Source organism: Mus caroli, unplaced genomic scaffold (genome assembly GCF_978045245.1).
Source record: "Mus caroli unplaced genomic scaffold, Mus_caroli_1 scaffold_3, whole genome shotgun sequence".
NCBI lineage: Eukaryota > Metazoa > Chordata > Mammalia > Rodentia > Muridae > Mus > Mus caroli.
Genome location: NW_028227258.1, coordinates 3,300,478 through 3,314,085, shown reverse-complemented (window position 1 = coordinate 3,314,085; position 13,608 = coordinate 3,300,478). Strand labels below are relative to the sequence as shown.

The 13,608-nt window shown below is 37.6% G+C and overlaps 1 protein-coding gene across 1 annotated transcript in view; it reads left to right on the top strand.

The window, feature by feature from the left end:
• Positions 1-13,608, top strand: part of Negr1 (neuronal growth regulator 1) — a 750,157-nt gene that overhangs the window by 49,095 nt on the left and 687,454 nt on the right. The window lies entirely within an intron of this gene.

Genomic DNA, 13,608 nt, shown 5'->3' with positions numbered 1-13,608 from the left:
GAGAGAGGAAGAATGGGGAGGGATTATCACATTTAAAACCTTTGGAAATGCCATATGGAGATCTATTGTAGTAGATTCCTAAAAGACACACATATTTTATATTATATACTATATCATATATACACATATAAAAAAGAAGTCTAAGTAGACATAGTTTATAAGGCTTCTCCCAGACACTTAATCTATCAAATATAAACCCCAATGCCAGGCAAAGGGTAATCTCTTTTGAAATCATTGATAGTTACTATCTTGCAACCTTCTGAATAATATGGGCTATTGCTATATCTCCTATTTACCCTCTAGAATGTGATATTAAAACTCTATTGCTGAAGACAACACATACTTGAGTAGTAGAACATGGAGAAATTAAGGTGGTACTAACACGGAAATGTTATCCCTAGTGGCTAGCTTTTATAGAGTTGGAAGGTGCTGTGCACACTACTGGGAACATACATCAGTCTCATGTAGATGTAAACCTCCTGAGCAAAAACGTGACCTGCCTAGCAAGGTGGGCCTATTGGTACAATAGTGGCACAGGCATTGTGAAAGTCATCTATCACCTTCTGATGAACAGTAGGTCCCATTCCACAAGGTAGAACATATTCCTTGTACTGTTGTCAGAGTCAGGAACCTGTGGCTAGGTAGGCCATAGACCCTGGGGAAAAATTTATTACATCTATTCTACTAAATGGCCATAGTATTAAACCAACTCCCAATGATTTATTGTTATACCTATAGATTAATTTATCTCTCAACCCTCCCCCCCCCCCCCGCCCAATCTTCTTTTTGTAGTAGATGACAATTAGGACAGAAATCCACTAATTTTCAATATACAGAGGATGAAAGACTATAAAGCACTCAACCCTAAATTTGATATCTACTTCACATAACTTCTTTCCAAGGCTCCTGGATCATCACAGAACAGGAAGAGGCTGAGGTGGTGGAGCAATATAGAGAATAGTATTGTCCACATACAATGGAACAGTTGTATGTAAGAACTCATTGTGGCTGTGACAACATGAACAAAGCCTGTCCAAAGTCAAGGAAAACAAAACCCCAGTGTGGAAGGGGAAGGTGTACACAAGGGAAGAGTATAGGTGTTTTTTTTTTTTAAGTGCATACATCTTGTTTTCCTAAGATACGATGTAACAATAGATCTCCTAAATGACCTAGTCATAATAGCCTAGAAAAATGGAACTTTTGATGTCCCCATTTTCCGGTTTATTGTGTTACAACTATTAACCCATTTCTTTACATTTTTGGTATTATCTGTAGTGCCGGTTTGACGTAAAAATCAAATGATTTCAAAACTATTCAGGCTAATTTATATGTGGCCTGTACAGTTTACATAAATAGCAGTTCTCCATTAGAATATATTTGAGCAAGGTTTTACATTTCAATTTGAATTGGAAATGAAATTCTCTTTGTTTTGGGTTAATAGGTGATTTATAGAGAAAGCCAGATTTATCCTTTCAGATTTATCTAAGAATAGCATCCTAATCAGATTTTCCAGTTCGCCAAGTTTAGTCCTTGATCCTCAGGAAATTCTGTCTTGTTATTTGTCTTCTCAGTCTTTTTAACCTGTGTGGCTTGATGTTGACATCGGTCTGTGGGGAGAGTGTCCTTCCACCTGCACTACCGTGTGCTGTTCTTATTCTGGATGCATATTCTGTAAGCCGCATGAGATTGCTGCGTGGGCTGCTACATAGAATTCTGGTCTAAGGTCTTTGATTTTTCTTCACCCAGATCAGACTGTCCACAGGGTCACAGCTGCTTAGACAGGAGCACAAGGGTTTCACTCAGACTTCACTTAAAGCCAATGGTAAAATAGATGAATTAAGTATGCATAAATTCAATGTTATCATCTCTTTAAATGTCAAAACAATCCTACAAGATAGGTAGGATTCTAATCTCTTACAGAAGAGGAAATATACATCATCTTACTTCAGAGGGTTACCTTCCAAGGTGGTAAAGTATCATGTTAAGCTTAGAACTTTGGGATACAGTGATTCCAAAATGAGGTGGGAACGTGGAGTTTGTACATAAAATGATTTATTTTATCTTATGACTTATGCTGATTAATAAACCTCAACAATTAAATATTATCAGAACCACAAAGACGTAGATCATGGATCTGAGGTATTTTTAATAAATATAAGACATGCATAATATTTTATTTTTTATTATTTTTTTCTTCTAAAATTTATAGCTGAATACATTAATCTCTTATAAATCATGCTTATTATGAGTGAAATCCCTGTCTTTTTTGTTTGGTCTTGTTTTTACAGACAGAATATCACTCTGTAGCCCAGGCTATTCTGGAACTCATTACAAATTCATGTGCCACAGTTATCCTACTGCAGAGGTTTCATCCATGAGACATGGCAACCATGGAAACATACCCATGTAAACATACGAATCTTATAACATGATGGTTTTCAAGTTTACTACTAGAAGGCAAACTTTTGTTTGTATCGAAGTTACATTTTTATTTATAGACTTTAATATCTTACCCAGGAAGTAATATGCTACAAAATATTTACATGCATATCTCATGGTATCCCTGCAGGAAGTGGTAATGTCCCTTTTCTGCTTCTGAAGAGCAGAACACCATGAAACACGTATGTGAACTGAAGTCATTCCCTACTTTATCACATATGAAGAATTTTATGAAAGTTGAGACATGAACTAAGAAAATGTGGATAACAAAGAAAAGCATACTTTCACTTTCTAAATTCAATAATGTATTTTTATGTGAGAAATCCTATAGTATAGAGAATATTTTCTGACTATTCTGAGCAAATAGAAGATGAAACTGTAATAAAATATTTCAGCCCTGGCTCAGTGTTCTAGCACACAGTGTTGCTTGAGTCTTAATAGCTCTTTCTTCATAACATTAATCTCCTAAGATTATTTTATATATTTAGTGTGCTCTGAAATATTACAAAGTGAATCCTATCTCTTCACAGAAAACCCAGGCTACTGAGAGTGACTCCTTCAGAGTTCTCATCTCAGAGGAAAGCAAACACAAAGATAGATTTATTAATGCCTTTTCCCCTCCATCCTTTTCTACAGCATCAATGGCACTTTTGAGGGAAGAAATGGCCCATAGCTGATATTTGACACTGAAATACTTTATCTATACATACTTGAAATATATAGAAAACCAATAAGGTTATCTTCAAGTGGACAAGTACCACATGCCACATCAATATTGTCCTCATATCTTCACGACTGACCTTTGAGTCTCTACTCAAACTTGTTTAAGAAGACCATGCCTATGTAGATGTTATGTTGTCTTAAATTCTCACGCCCTGCTAACTGCAATTATTTTTTTGCTCACTCTGGTTAATTTGTCTTTTAAACTTGCACTCAACTTTCTCAACATGTAATATTAATCATGTTATTTTTTTCATGGGCTGCGATGGAGTTTTACTATGAATAAAATGATTCATGGGCCTGGAATTCACTTTATTTATGCCTCTGAGCATTCTTGCTGCCATATTCATCATCAGTAAGTAATTTACTGTTCTCTTTACCAGACCTCTGGCTTTTAGGTCATGCTTACTGTTTACCCTTTACTGTAAAAATGAGTGAATCGTATGTGCGCACTGCAGTTCACATTTAACACAAATACCCACAAATGCAGTTGCATTTCATGTATTCTCCATCCATCCTCAAATTCACTCTAATTTCTTGTTCCAGAACTTTTAAAAATGTTGTCTTCTTATTGTTGTTTCCCAATTCATAAAATATTAATAAGCTTCCATCGTCTGACAAGGTACAGGTTTCTCTGGGTTGTGCATGCGTAGGACTTCACCTCCTTCACAGTTTCTCCAAGTCTGCAAACAGCAGCTCTCACACACTCTCCCGTGTTCTGGTCCAAGCGCATGATGTGAACTTCCCTTGTAAAAGACTTGTATTTGAAATAGAATTACAAAACCTCATGTCAACCTTCATCCTTTCTGCTTGTCATCCTTTCTTTATACTATCCAGTCCCTATCATGCTCCACCGTTCTCAAGCTGATAAGCTCTTTTTTCTTTGGCCTTACTTGTTATACACAAAAATGTCTGTGTGCACACCCATACACACACACACCACCACCACCACCACCACCGCCGCCGCCGCCGCTGCCGCCGCCGCCTTGATGAGTACATTTGTTGTTAGTTTGTACGTGTGTTCAAGGCTCACAGCTATGCACTGAACATCCAGTCAGGGGACAATTCCCTGGGAGAGGCTAGTTTCCTGCTCCCAGCTGTCATTAGTTGCCCTTGTTTAGGTGACAGTCCACAAAACTTCCCCTTCTACATTAATCTATCTATTGTTACTGTCATTGTCCTGGGCATATCTATACAAGCATTTCCAGAGAGACTGTTTTACAGCAGACTCCCTGGTCCTCTGGCATACTTTCCCTCTCTCCTAAAACCTGACTTTTGATTTCCATGTCCTCTTCCTTCTGTTGAGAAGTACAGTGGTGCTTTCTCTCTCCATTCTTTCTCCTTATTCTTCATATTCAAGGTAACTTTCCAGGCCAAGAGTAAAAATGACTCCTTTCACCTAGCTTCCTTGCTATCAGAATCACAGTGCATCTCTCTCTTCTTGCTGTCTCAGCCTGTGAACATCTCCTTTACACTCGGGTATGTGTCCATGTGTTTGTATGCCTGTGCTTTGTTTTCTCTGTTGATTTCCAGTTCGTTGGAGATGTAAAATATAATATATGCTTCTCTGTTTCTGTGTTTCTACATTTTCTTGAATATGATTATGTTATGAAAGCTCACTAAAGAGGGTTGAGTATGTAAGGCAGGCATCTTTGCACGATAGCTATATGACCTCTGAAGCAATATGGAAGCTAGATGGCTAATTTACCATACGCTGCTTTAATTCAATCCCATTGTCCCTGTCTTCCTGGTTATCTCATATCCTTTCAGTGATTTCCCTGGAAGGCATTAAGGGAGGTTGATTATATAAGTGCAGTGCTGTGAGACAAAAATGGGATCCTTACAGATGTATGGATTTGTAATGGCCTCTACTACTTTAGTAGATTGTAGTCCCAGTGTTTCCTTTGCCTGGGCTGACAAAATGCAGGGAATTTTACCTGTCTTTCCACACATAAAAAACATCACTTGATAAAAATGATAAATGAGACCCTATAATGCAATTGAAGCCACTTCCTATTACATTACAGGAGAGGTATTATTGTCATCTCCTAGAGCACAGGTTTTCAGACATTGCCTGCCAGGGCCAGATCATAACACAGTTAAGGTAGTGGTAACACGGCTCTGTATAAGGCTAAAATGATTTTCCTGTCTTCCATACAAATAATCAAAATGTATTTAACCAAAAGGGTTAATATGAGCAGCTATGTGGTGTGCTTGTGTGTGTGAGACCGTGAACAACACATCCCTGGGGAGCTTTTAAAGAAGGCTTCAAGATAAAGCCAAGAGGTCCTGCTCTGCTATGTTCACACCCTGTCCACAGTTGTATCCATCCATCTGTGAGTGAGAAGTACTTTGTGAGTTATCTGAGAACCTTCCCTAAGACAGTGAAAAAACAAGACCAACCCCAGGATTATTTTACAAAGTCCTCCCTGTTTATTTCTTATACTTCCCATATTTTTAAAATGTGAATTTGCTGATTAAAAAGCATCATTGGCATTCAAAGGTCACTTCTCAAAGGTCACATCATCAAAGTAATATGGCTACTGTTCTCACAGTGTCATCAATAGGAAAGCACACAAATTAGCAACAATTATAAAAGTGTGTATTCCAGAATAGATTAAAAGTCATTTGGCAAGAAAGGTTATATAGCATTCTGTCAAGGTACACAAAATATCACATGCAGTAATAACAGCCACGGAGTGGGAGAGATGGTTTAGTGGTTAAAAGCACTTGCTGTTCTTGCAAAGAGCCAGGTTTTATTCTTATAATACACATGGTAAACCACAACCATCTGTAACCCTAGCTGAAGGAGAGTAGCTGGTATCCTTTGACATCTGTGGAACCGGGTACTCACATGAGTCACATGCACACATATAGACAAAAGACTCATATGTGTAAAATAAAATAATCTAAAATATTTCAAAACTATCATCTAGGATACCAAAATGCCCCACTTTACATATGAAGGGTTGGAAGCCAAGCTAAGTCAAGAACTTGGACATTATCATAATTCTTTAATTGTAGGAAAGCCATAATATCAACACAACCCTAGTCGTGAGCTTCTGCTCAACAAACTGCTTTATGCCAAGAGGTCCTGCATGAAAAAGACATTTTAAAAAAATCTGGTAAAAAAGAGAAAAGTCATGAGACTGAAGGAAGAAACAGTAGGGTGGATAAACAATGATATGAAAGTATTCATGGTTGTGATGGGCAAGGAATGGATCAACCTCAAGGAATCGATGTGAGATGGGTATAAACACCAAGAAATACATCACTTTTTTCTGACTATGACTTCTGTGGATTGATTCTCTAACAAACAATACACATGCATTTATTAGAACTGGCCATATTCTAATATGTTGGCTATATTTAGGCTCCTACCATGACTTTATGGATGACAGAGAAAAATCTCAGAAATGTGGAGGATTGTTAAGGAATAGTACAGTAGCTCAGTGGTGTGTGTCTATGTATAACTCAGTGTTAGCCCAAATGACGATGTTATAGGATAGCTGCATGACTTATGTACAGAATCTGCTTTATTTAATATATTTTCTCAGTTGAGATGATTCAAGAAGAATGGGCTAATAGAGTCAAGTATTTTAAAGAAATCTGAGGCTGAACAGCTACCAGTGGTCACTAGTAACTCCTTAATGTGCATCAGGCAGGAGTCAAGATTTAGGTTTGTAATGAAGAATGAATATCCTAATTTAATTGACATATTTGACAACTTGTGAAATGCATTTGAAATCTATCCAGATTTTCCTCTACAACAATTCTCTTTCTAACAGCAAGGCTACAGAAATAACTTCATCACTCTCACTTGGCCAATCAGCACTACAATTCTTTTAAAATCAGTTATTAGGAATACATAATTATTGGTAATCAATTATCATTTTGGTCCAAATAAGATTTTGATAGACATATAAATAAGGCTTTAAGGAGAAGTCATTCACTCACAGTATGCACTCTGAATTGCTTGCGTGGGTAGATACAATCGACAAGTGATTCATCAGTAACTTATCCAGCAGGGAGGTCTGCAGAGGCGTCCACCCAATGTGGTTGCTCAAATGTTCAATTCTCTGCAATCAGAGAACCCCACTGTCATAGTGATTATCTGTTTGATATATTCTAACACACTGAGAAACTGTGCAAGATCATGTGGGTTGATTGTTCATTTCGCTGACTTCTTGAAGTACTGAGTGGAGAAATTACACAGTACTCTCTCCATTGTATGGAATCTTCTTTCTGATGACAGCAGAGGGTACTAGAAGAATGTGGAATTTAGAAGCATAATTTTCATTACTTGTTTGAAAAGCTTTTACTTATTTGGGAAAACATCTTTCAAATGAGATGGCAAGTCTAATTCTCTAAGTCAATTTCAATTCTATATGTTTTAGAAATACATTAGAAACTTTGATTATTGGTTCTGCTCATAAATCAACTTTTTGTATGAATAAAATATAATTACTAGAAATGCAAAACTCAACGTTTTAAAATTTGGCTTAACTATATTTTCCTGATTGTTATTACACCTTGACTAAACTTAAATGCTGTTTCTATAATGAAAATCTGAGTTTATAAACCAGGAGTCATAGTTTGCATTTGTAATCCAGTTAGATTATCCATTAAAATTTAAATAGGTTTTCAGAGAACAAAAATACTATGTATCAATTAAAACTATTAAATACACGCCTACTATGTATATTTGTGAAGGGCCAACGTGTTTATACTCATTCATACTCATCTTAGTTTTTTGCATATATTTTATTTGTTTTTGTTTATGTATTCATCTGCATGAATAATTGTGTACTGTAGGTATTTAGTGCCTGCAGAAGGCAGATGCAGACATTCGATCTCCTGGAACTAGGGCTACAGTTGTAAGTTGCCTGATGTGGATGTTGGTAACTGAATCTTTTTTTTTTTTTTTTTTTCAAATTTCCTTATATTTTATGTGATTCCTTTATGGGCTCCAGGATCCCATGTTACATTTAGTCTTTGTAACTTCTTCACTCTTCTTGGCTATGATAATTTTTTTTTATTACGTATTTTCCTCAATTACATTTCCAATGCTATCCCAAAAGTCCCCCATACCCTCCCCGCTACTCCCCTACTCACCCACTCCCAGTTTTTGGCCCTGGCATTCCCCTGTACTGGGGCATATAAAGTTTGCGTGTCCAATGGGCCTCTCTTTACAGTGATGGTCAACTAGGCCATCTTTTGATACATATGCAGCTAGAGTCAAGAGCTCTGTGGTACTGGTTAGTTCATAATGTTGTTGGACCTACAGGGTTGCAGATCTCTTTAGCTCCTTGGGTACTTTCTCTAGTTCCTCCATTGGGGGCCCTGTGATCCATCCAATAGCTGACTGTGAGCATCCACTTATGTGTTTGCTAGGCCCTGGCCTAGTCTCACAAGACACAGCTATATCAGGGTCCTTTCAGCAAACGCTTGCTAGTGTATGCAATGGTGTCATTGTTTGGAAGCTAATTATGGGATGGATCTGGTAAATGAATCTTGATCCCCAGCAAGAACACATCTTTTCAGTCCCTTAATTATGTATATTGGTCCTCTATTAATTACTTTTACTCAAGGAATATCTATATGTCAAATTTTATAAATGGTAGTACAACTGGGTGAGGAGAGTTGATACTTCCTAAGATAACCATTGATTTGAAGTAAGAGAATGACTAAATACCAAGAATGCATATTTATACTTAGGAAGTGTGAATTCTAGCAAGATACTCAGTGATGTCATATTTTACTTAGATGTTATGCTTATGAACTAATTTCATTTAAAGACACAGTCTGACTGACCCTCATGTGATTCAGCTCTGAGGAAATATTGTCACATAAATCACAATTTATTGTCATATGAATGAAAACCCTGCCCTTGAATAAATCCTGCCATTTTTCACTTACTAAGGCACAAACTGTTATACATGACTTCTGATTTTTATTGCATAGATCTATAAACATTAACAACTTTCAAAAAGATTCTCTGAATTGCCTATGGTTTCTGGAGACCAAGGAGAGAATTACTAAAAATTACTAAAATACAGTTTCATTTTAGCAGATGCATTCTTATTAAAGACTTAACCATTTTATTTTATTAGCATGTTAATGGCTGATACCTGAATATATTACATATTTTGTATTCCTCACAGCCATCCATTGGACAGAGCACAGGGTCCCCAATGAAGGAGCTAGAGAAAGTACCCAAGGAGCTGAAGGGTTTTGCAGCCCCATAGGAAGAACATCACTATGTACCAACCAGTACCCCCAGAGCTCCATAGGTCTAAACCATAAATCAAAGAAAACACATGGTGGGACTCAAGGCTCTTGCTGCATATGTAGCAGAGGATGGCCTAGTCAGTCATCAGTGGGAGGAGAGGCCTAAGTCCTGTGAAGGTTCTATGCCCCAGTATAGAGGAATGCCAGGGCCAAGAATGGGAGTGGGTGAGTTGGGGCTCAGGGGGAAAAGGTAGGGAGTTGGAGATTTTCAGAGGGGAAACTAGGAAAGGGGATAGCATTTGAAATGTAAATAAAGAAGATATCTAATAAAAATATTTAAATAAAAAACCATTTTCTTAATGTATAACCACCCAATCTTGTTCAATAAATAGAACAACATTCTTATAATTCTAATAAGAAGCAATTAGTTTCTGAGCTGTTTGTCATAAATGTTGGGCTGAAAGGATTGCTTGGTATCAATGGTGTGTCTATGTTAGTGACCATTCATTTTACAATGGATTTCCTTACAAGTCTGTGGCTTACCTGATGTAGGAATGACTGCGAGATTTACCATAAGCAGCCTTTCCTTAGATGTCTAGTTATTTATAGAAGTCCCTTGCTGTAGACTATAAATCTCAAAATTAGTTTCTATTTTTCTGTATATTTGAGCACTTTCTATACCTATATAATAACTTCTGATCATATTTACCAGTGTTTCCTACCCACAACTCTTCTTACGATACCCCCTAATATGCCCATTTCCTAACTTCATATTTATTTTTTGTTGGTATGTTTTGTTAACACACTAAATCTAGTCAGTGCTGCCCACATGTGTCTAGATGTAGGACATCCAGTGGAGCAGGGAGGCATGACAGGGGCCACACTTTTATACAAGAATGACTATCTATATCTATATCTATATCTATCTATCTATCTATCTATCTATATATATATATCTGTCTATCTATCTATCTATCTATCTATCTATCTATCTATCTATCTGAATGAATGTGAATGAATAATTATTTTCCCTGCAGCAACTATCCAGGAGGGAGGCTTGCAGAACATTGACTTTATCTATACTGGGATTTGGGCCAGGTTGATCTCACACAGGTAACCCAGCTGCTGTGCTATCATGAATATGATATCTATGCCATGTCCAGAAGATTACATTTCACATAGCTCAAGTCATATCTCTCTCTCTCTCTCTCTCTCTCTCTCTCTCTCTCTCTCTCTCTCTCTCTCTCTCTCTCTCTCTCTCTCTCTCTCTCTCTCTCCCCTGCTATTCTCACTTTAATAGAATGAACTCGCTTGCAAATTTTAAAATTGCTCTCAATAGAGACTCTGTAATACCTACTTCTGTAGCCTTGGGTAAGGTTTGGGTTAACTTTATAGGCCTGAATATCCTCCTGGACATTCAACATATACCTAATAATAAAGAATAGCAATAGAGCCACAGGTCGTGTGCTTCTTTAAACACCAAATGCAGAGCAGGTAATTTGAAGCACTTGCCTTTCCATTTCCTGACCCTCCAGAGATACCCATAAGAAAGAACTATACTAACCTCATTTTCAATAGCACCCACCACTTTCCCGTCTCTCATTCCACCTCAAATAGTATGGTTGTACATTAGGAAAAGACTCAAGGCATTTGACCACAAACCTAATCAGTTTTCTAATAGGATTGTTTCCACTGGCACAGTTCTCAAGAGGAATGTTATGAAAGAGGGCACTCCACCCCAGAATTCAGAAAATGTTGAGCTACATTGCATTTCTATGGAATCCTGGGTTCTTATGGACAGTCAGTTCTACAGTCATTTTACTCTTACAGCAGTTCTCTGATCTTCATCAAAAAACATTTTTTAATTAAAGCACCTGTCATGCCTCTGTGATCCTGCCACTGGTCTCTGTAATGAATTAAGCTGGAGACACATCTTCCTGAGATGCGGCTGATGAGACCAAGGACAGCGATGGCAAGAGCTGGTCTGAAGTGCAGTGGAGCCTATCAGCACCTTGGTGCAGAGGCTTTCCTCAGGGACTCCTGCCATACAGCACTGCCAACATGTCAGGGGATACTGATCCTCTGGGTCTGCTACAAGTTTATTCTCTGATACCTTTAATGTACTTATTGAATGCTTCAACATGTAAATGATATTTTAACCACCCTATCATAAATGTAATTGGTAAATGAATAACATTTTTAAGAGAGAGAGAGAGAGAGAGAGAGAGAGAGAGAGAGAGAGAGAGAGAGAGAGAGAGAGAGAGAACCAGGTATAAGGAGATGGTGTAATGCTGTGTCTTTGTCAGTGTTCAGCAAATACACAAAACTGGGGATTTAATGTTGTACTTTCTGTATAACGGATGCTTCTCTAAAATTTTCATCCTTAACCAGTGGCAGTATTATAAAGTAGGAAGAATCTTTATTTGACCTGTAGCATTAGTCACTCTGAAGGCCACTTAGCCAGCATCCTCAAGGAACGAATCACCTCAGAAGGAACTGTCACGTTCATTGTGTTTTCTGTTTTTAAGTTTAATAATTTGTTTCCAGAAGAATATATGTCTGACAGCTCTTGTCTCTAGCTGCATTTGTATCAAAAGATGGCCTAGTAGGCCATCACTGGAAAGAGAGGCCCATTGGACTTGCCAACTTTATATGCCCCAGTACAGGGGAATGCCAGGGCCAAGGGGTGGGGGTGGGTGGGTGGGGGTTTGGGGGGGGAGTGTATTGGAGACTTTTTGGATAGCATTGGAAATGTAATTGAGGAAATTACCTAATAAAAAAAATAAATAAATAAAATGTCTCCCGTATTGCAAGTTTTATAAATTTTATAGACAGTTTTGTGTAAAGCATACATTTTTTGGCGCTCATTTGTTTAATTTTAAGATGCTGGATTTTTTTCAGTCATGTATTGAGGCATAAGAAATATTACCTCAAACCATGTGATATTTTTGTGATAGTGCCTATGATGACTCCAGGTTATGAAACTGAACAAGGCAAATCAAGGCTGCTTGTCTTTGATTCTTAATCGCAGGTAGTAAACAGAGATTAAGACAACTGACTAGGGAATAAAATTAGACATACTTAATAAACTAATTATTTACTGCCCTGGTTGATTTTTGGCAATTTGACACAAACCTACCCATATCTGAGAAAAGAGGACTTTAATTGAGAAAATCCCTTAATAACACTGGCTTTTAGGTAAGTGTGTTGGGAATTGTATTGATTAATAATTGATGTGGGAGTGCTCAGACCACTGTAGTATATGATCCTGGGTTCTATGAGGAACAAGCCAGTAAGCAGCACTTCTCTGTGGCCTCTGCATCAGCCCCTGCCCCAAGGCTTATGCTTTGAGTCCCTGCCTTGACCTTGCCTGATGATAGTTTAAAGCTAGAAGATGAAATAGATTGTTTGCTTTCCAAGTTGCTTTGGCTATGATGTTTTAACACAGCACTAGAAATTCTAAGACACTTAACAACTACAGTTTCAGTGGTCAAGAGAAATGTGTGAAAGATACCTAATTAGACAGTACACATATACAGGGCAGTTTTATCACCATATAATGTTCATCTGGAGAGTGATAAAAAACTGAGTTAGATGAGGGGAAAATCTCAGAAACATGAATTGCCAAAGAAAAGTATTTGAAATAACCTATTCATTCATAACTCAGCATTAAAAGGCACATAAAGCTATCTAATCCTACTTTCTTGTACAAATAACAAGGTCACCTACTAATATAAAGTAAGACCACCAAAATATGTAACAAACTGGATATGGGCCCCAATTTAAACATTTTGCTGAACTCCACAAAATATGTGTTTTTGAACTCTTTGTCAAGCAGGTCATCCATATCGATTGCTGTAGGGATGGTGGTGGTTGCTGATTTTGTTTACTCTTTATTCATGCTATATTTCTCAGTGTGTCCATATTCCCTGTGTGTACTTGTCCTTGAGTATTTGAAGAAGTTATTAAAGCCATCATAAGCTAGTTTGGTTTATGGAAGCACTTCGTAGCAAGCATACCAGAACCTATATGTCATGATCTATGGGTGGAATTACTATTGGACTAGCTGGGAAACTAGCCTATTGCTTGGATTTACAAGAATGTGACTGAAGGATTTTTTTCCCTCTGGGTAGGTATGTTGATTGGCTCCACCAGGGCTGGTTAGTCACAATCATCTATCTACACAGGTCAGACTGAACCCTGTGCTAGCACCTGTTG